The following is a 5,869-nucleotide window of genomic DNA, read 5'->3' as shown; positions in this document are numbered from 1 at the left end:
TTGGCTGCTTGGAAAGCCATTGGTGCCGATGCCCGCACGTTGCACGTGTTGAAGCATGGTGTTCCGGTTGAGTTCCTGGGAGATCGTCCGCCGCCTGCGTTTGATCTGCCCAGTTTCCCGGTCACTATTGAGCAGAGCCGTTGGTGGTTGGAGAAGGAGGAGCCGCGGTTGATTGCCCTTGGTGCCATTTCCCGCGTGGAGGCTTCTGCAGCAGCGAATCATGTGGTGAACGCGTTCTGTGTGCCTAAGCCAGGCAGTGGGTCGTGGCGTGTTGTTGTTAATCTGAAGCGCATGAATATCGCGCAGAAGGCGTATAAGTGTCGCTATGAGTCGCTCCGTACGCTGCGGCGGATGGGGATTCAGAACTCGTGGATGGTCAAGGTTGATCTAGCTGATGCTTTCTATCATATTCCCATTCGTGCAGCTGATCGTCGCTTCTTCGTGTTTCGTTTCTGTGGGGTTTTGTATCAGATGAATGCGCTGCCCATGGGCTGGCTCAATAGCCCTTACTGGTTTTCAAAAATCATGCGTAACGTCGTTCGTTTTTGGCACGACCCCCTGGCGGCGGTTGGTGGGGGGCGGCGGCGTCTCTCGCCCCCCTTGCCTCCGCACCAGTTCTTCCCTTCCGACCGGTGTGCGCGGCCGGCGAGGTTGGGTGCGCGCGTGTTGCCGTACTTGGACGATTTCTTGTTTGTTTTCGCGTCCGAGGAGCAGGCCCGGTTGGGTGCGCAGTGGGTCAGAGAGAGCATCGAGTTCCTGGGTTTATCGTGCCATCCCACCAAGTGCCAATGGGAGCCCTCGCAGTCGGTTTACCATTTGGGCATTACAGTTAATACTGCGGAGGGGCTGTTTGAGGTGCCTGCGGGCAAGTTGGCCAAGTTGCATCGGTTAGCTGTGGGGCTCCGGGTTACGGCCAAGAAGAATCACCGTCTGGTTCAGAAGCGTGAGTTGGCGCAGCTGTGTGGTTTTGCTCAGAGTGTGAAGCTCGCCCTCACCCCCGCCCCCCTGTTTCTCCGTAATTTCTACGATGATCTTGCGCAGCCGGTTGGTTGGTCCGGTAAAGTGCGGCTGTCCCGTGGGTCTATGCGGGACCTAGATTGGTGGGCGGAGGTTCCCACCCGCCATTGTTCGGCAGCAATCCATTTGGGACCGGCGGCGGTTGAGCTGTCGGTGGATGCGTCCCGCCACTCTTGGGGTGCTGTGTTGCATGGTCGCACCGCGCGAGGTTACTGGTCGTTCGATGAGATTCCCGCACACATCAATTGGAAGGAGTTGCGGGCTGTGCGTTACGCTCTGGAGTCTTTTCTCCCTCTCGTTCGGCAGCGTGTTGTGTTGATTCGGGAGGATAACACCTGCACTCAGGCAGTTCTGGGTCGCCTGTCTTCGCGGTCACCAGCTATGCACGCGGAGTTGCAGTGTCTGTGGGAGTTCCTGCAAGAGCACAGCATCGTTTTGCAGGTGGAGAGGGTCGAGAGTGCGGCAAACGAGGCGGATGCTGCCTCCCGTTGGATCGATCGGGATGATTACCGCCTGCACCCCCGCTATTTTCGTCTCCTAGAGCGTCTGTTTGGGCCGTATGATGTGGATCTGTTCGCCTCGCATCTCAACACGCATGTCCCGCGTTTCTTCTCGCGTTTTCACTGCCCCGGTTCGGCCGGCGTGAACGCCTTGCTTCAGCCCTGGGGTGGTTTGAATGCTTACGGCTGCCCGCCCTTGGATCCGGATGTGTTGTTGGCCGTGGTGCAGAAGGTGCGCGAAGAGAGGGCGTGCGTCACTTTGGTCGTGCCATACTGGACGGCGCAACCTTGGTGGCAGTTGCTGATGGAGCTGGCGGTGGACATAGTGTTTCTCCCCTCGAACACGGAGCTGTTCGCACCGGGGGAAGGGGGGTCGAGCCGCTTCCTGCCGCCCCCGCAGTGGCAGGTGGTGGCGGTACGAGTGCAGTGATCGACTGGGCCCTCCTGCGCGGCACACGCAGTGGTTCTGCCCCGGTTCCCCGTTATGCATTAGACTTTCATGCTGCGGCTGCTCCCCCGGTTGTCACGAACCTGTTAGTGAAGCAGCTGCAGGCCGCCGCCCCAGGTCAGGACCACTCGGCTCGCCTGGAGCAGATTGCGGCCGTCATTATGTCTCGAGTAGGCTCCAAGACTTGGCAATCGTATGCGTCTCATTTCGCGGCATTCGTGCGTTTCTGCGTCAGTGAAGACCTTGAGTTCTTGCCGGCGTCCCGGTATACCGGGTTGTTGTGGGCACAGTACCTGGCTGCCCGTGGTTCTGTTCGGGCTCGCACCGCGCAGCCCTACTTCAGCGCGGTTAATACAGTGCACGATTTGTTAGGGCTGGCTAAGCCGTGTGATGGGGATAATGTGCTGTTGTCGGCGTTCCGTAAGGGCTGGGAGCGGCTGCAGGTCTCACTGGCCCCTACCTCGTCCCTTGTCCTCGCCTTCAGTGCTTCGGACGCCTGGAGGCTATACGACCGGCTCCCGTCCGTCCCGGTTGCGTCGGATTTGTTTGTCCCTCTTTTGTTCGTCGTCCTTGGCTTCTGTCTATTTTTGCGTCCCGACTCCTTGCTGTCTGTCGTCTGGGCGCGGGTTTCGGTTGTTGATGAGGAGCCTGTGTTTCAGTACAAGCCTTTGCACTGGAAAGGCCGTATTACAGCCCCTGAGTTGGCCCCGGTGTTGCAGTTCCCGCTGGGGGGCCTCCCGTTTCTCCGGGTTGCCCTCCTGCAGAAGCTGTCCCGGGACCCTGCGCGTTTATGGCCGGAGCGCCAGACGACACAGGGGGCCGAGCGTTGGTTCGATCGTGTTTTGGCGCAGTGTGGCCTGGAGGGCCTTCATTCCGTCCACACCCTTTATAGTTTGCGGCGGGGTGGTGCCTCGGCCGCCCGTGCGGCGGGAGTGCCACTGGATATCATCGAAGCATTTGGTGGCTGGACCGCAGGCTCGTCGGCGTTGCGGGAGAACTACCTCGATTTGGGGGTCCGTGGCTGCCCTCGTGCGGTCGCCTTCTTTGGCCCTCTCGCGGCCCGGCGTGTCGCGCCGGTGATGGGTCAGTACTTTAACCGCTGAGAGGGGGTGTCTTTCCTTTTGGCAATAGACTCGTAGCAGGAGCTAATGCGGGCTATGCGAAGCTTGAGCCGGGTTAGCTAAGGCGTAGGGCCTTACGGCCGTTTTAAGTGGTACGACTTGAGGCCGGCGATCCGTGTCCTCAGGATCGTCTTTTGCATAAATAGCGCGTGTTGCAGGTTTTCTGTATCTTGTTTTTGTTGTTCAGCACGCGCCCCGCCCTCCCACCCTGGAGGCCGCGTCGCCCGCCCTTTTCGCTCTACTACATTATTTCTTTTTCCTTTTGGTTCGGTGCGGCCTTTTCATCGATCAGGCCGTAAGAGCACAGCCAATATCTGTAACAGAAATGGCAATAGACTCGTAGCAGGAGCTAATGTTCGAGACACCCTCAAAATTACACCCGAAATTATTGGTGAAACTGTTGAATTCGTGAGAAGCCAACGCAACCGAAGCAACGGTGCCTGCAATATTCGTTAATGGGTCCGACTCAGACCGCCGATTGACGCAAAAGCTGGCCAATGCATGCACGGTTATTTAGGAGCGGCAAAACCAGGTCTATCCGTAGCTGGGGCGCCGCGAGCAAGTGTGAAGAGTCCCCATTGAAGGAGGCTTTGTTGCTTAGGCCGCTTGCCCCTCGGATCCATGTCCGTTCAATTACTATGGATGTATATATGGCCAGAAAAGTGGAATACGACGAGTAATTACTGTGTTGAAGGCATTATACGATTTGGCTTCGGAGCACACATATATTCGTGACGACCATCGCCTGGAACAGCTTGTAATTTATATGTGACATAATTTCGTGATGCCGTCACGAAATTAAAATCACGAACATTTCCTGTCACTACGGTAGCGTAAGCGAGTTACAGGGCGTTTGGCGCACGGGCGAATTTTCGTGCATACCTTACACCGTAGCATCAGTCGTTAGTTGTCTTCTTGGAACGAACATCAGCATAGGTCCAAGCCTGCATGCTTAGTTGAATGGTGAGATGCGCCCCCCCATTTCGTGCTCGGCAAGCCTGCCACCGCGTACGGGATATGTTGGCGATGTTACAGAGACGCTTAGGCATCGAGGCCAAGCGGGTTTCAGAAGAGGTTTCGGTACTACACACCATCTCTTTGCCAAGCAGTACCTTACTACTAGGCACAGCCAACCGGGACAGCGGCCGTTAATCATCGTGCAAATTGACTTTGAGAAGGCGTTTGACAAGGTGCCGCGGGAGATAATGTGGCTTCGCTTGCAAGAGAGAGGGGTTGAAGGGTCCATGCTGCAGTCGCTGATGCGGGCGTATGATAAGGTTACGATGGTCATCAAGACGAATGGCAAAGCTGGAGGTGAATTTGAGTCAAAACAGGGTGTGAAACAAGGCTGTCCACTATCAACTGAGCTGTTTGGGCTCTACATTGAAACCCTCGCAGACGTCATCGATATGCACGACTGTATTAATACCGGGGCACGGCCAGAGGATGCACCGGAGGTTGGAAATGAGCGAGTGTCCATCCTTCTCTATGCTGACGACGTTAGCCTTCTGGCAACAACACCAGGACGCATGGGGGAGTTGCTCAACATTGTGGACATGTTCTGTGACGATTTTGGGATGCGCCCAAATGTGTCGAAATGTGAACGCCTCGTTTTTGCGAGTGACAGCAACATTAGAAGTGCTGTCCAAGCATCGTGTGATGAGCTCAGGCTGGCTGGAGAGGCCATACCGGCTAAGGATAGTGCGCGATATCTGGGGTTAGTGTATGGGCCGGAACGGCAGTTCTGGGCCTGCCGCCAGCAGTTGTATGACACAGCTAGAGCAGCTATGTTCGCGTTGAGTGCAAAATTAGATAAGCTGAAGTTGTTCGCCCCAGATGTGAGGATGAGGTGTTTCGATACGCAGGTACGAGCAATACTGTTGTATGGTTGTCAAGTGTGGGGGCCGTTTATGCTAGCTGAGGTCTTGGACAGGCTCAGGAAGCGGAGTGATGCGAATAACCTTGCAGAGGGGCCCTTCGAGGCGTGCCTAAAGGACAGGGCAGTGCAGCTTCAGATATCTTTCATGCGGCAAATTGTAGGAGCTGCCAGACCAACACACCGCCTCTTGTTCGCAGAGCTATCGCAGCTACCCCTACACTACCACGTTCTCAAGCAGGTTGTGAGGTTCTGGAACCATGTCCGTTTACAGCGTGGGTCTGTGGCATACCAAGTTTTGCGACAGGAGGTCGCAGAATCCCTCTCCAACCCCGAAGGGCCCGGATGGGGGACACTACTCCTCCGTTTTCTATGTTTTTTGGGGCACGATGTATGGAAAGAGGCCCCGCAAGGGCTACACGAGGTAGACGAACGAGTGGAGTGGCTGATGAACAAGCCAATGCCAGAAGGTGTGATTTCGGAGTTCAAGGACCGATTAGTGAGTGGTTGGAAGCATACACGTTTAGATGTCCAGCCTGACGTGTATCCGTCAGATGGCAAACAACCAGGAATTCACATGGCGAAGTATAAGCATTGGATGGGGCTGGCGGCCGAGCAAGCGGGCAGGAAGGAGGTGCTCCCGCACATCACAATGTTTATCCCACGTTCGGCGAATTGCAAGCTTATGCAGTTTAGGCTTTGCTGTTGGGCACTGGCGGCTAACAGAGCGCGTAAGGGACAGCGTTATATACCTAGGGAGGAGCGAGTATGCCCCTGCTGCGGCACTGATAGCCACATCGAGGATGAGAAACACATTTTGCTGGACTGTCCGGTTTACGACGGAATCAGATCTGATATGGGCTTTCCACGCTTCGAACATATGAAGGACGCTATGAAGTGGAACCGA

Source organism: Volvox carteri, assembly GCF_000143455.1.
Source record: "Volvox carteri f. nagariensis unplaced genomic scaffold VOLCAscaffold_122, whole genome shotgun sequence".
NCBI lineage: Eukaryota > Viridiplantae > Chlorophyta > Chlorophyceae > Chlamydomonadales > Volvocaceae > Volvox > Volvox carteri.
The sequence above is the reverse complement of the archived record's forward strand: the minus strand, read 5'-3'. Positions refer to the sequence as shown.